The sequence below is a fragment of the Cynara cardunculus genome, unplaced genomic scaffold (genome assembly GCF_001531365.2).
Source record: "Cynara cardunculus var. scolymus isolate 2C unplaced genomic scaffold, CcrdV1 Un_Scaffold_689, whole genome shotgun sequence".
Classification (NCBI taxonomy): Eukaryota; Viridiplantae; Streptophyta; class Magnoliopsida; order Asterales; family Asteraceae; genus Cynara; species Cynara cardunculus.
Genome location: NW_020200605.1, coordinates 141,482 through 141,879, shown reverse-complemented (window position 1 = coordinate 141,879; position 398 = coordinate 141,482).

Here is a 398-nt window from a genome sequence, read left to right as displayed (position 1 = left end):
AAAAAATAACAAGTCAATCAGACTCCTATGTATCCAGAATGGTCACAATACTAGCTATTATTGTTCTACTTTGTGCAATCACATGTAGAAAAATAGGGTTTCAATAAGTTTTTTTGTCGATGTTGCAAATGAATATATTATCACTAATGTAAGCAAATTGCAAAAGTATTCAACAATTATATCAAAGTAGGTAACAACACAATGTTTATTTGGTGAATAAAAATATTTTAAGAGAATATATGCATCATGACAAAACAATTCTCATRATAYACATCATATGATTATAATCAATATTTTCACATATTTTTTTTATGATTTTGAACCAATTACAAAGTTTGATATAATAAAAGTTTGATATATAAGACTTATTAATTAATTAATTATACATATATATATAT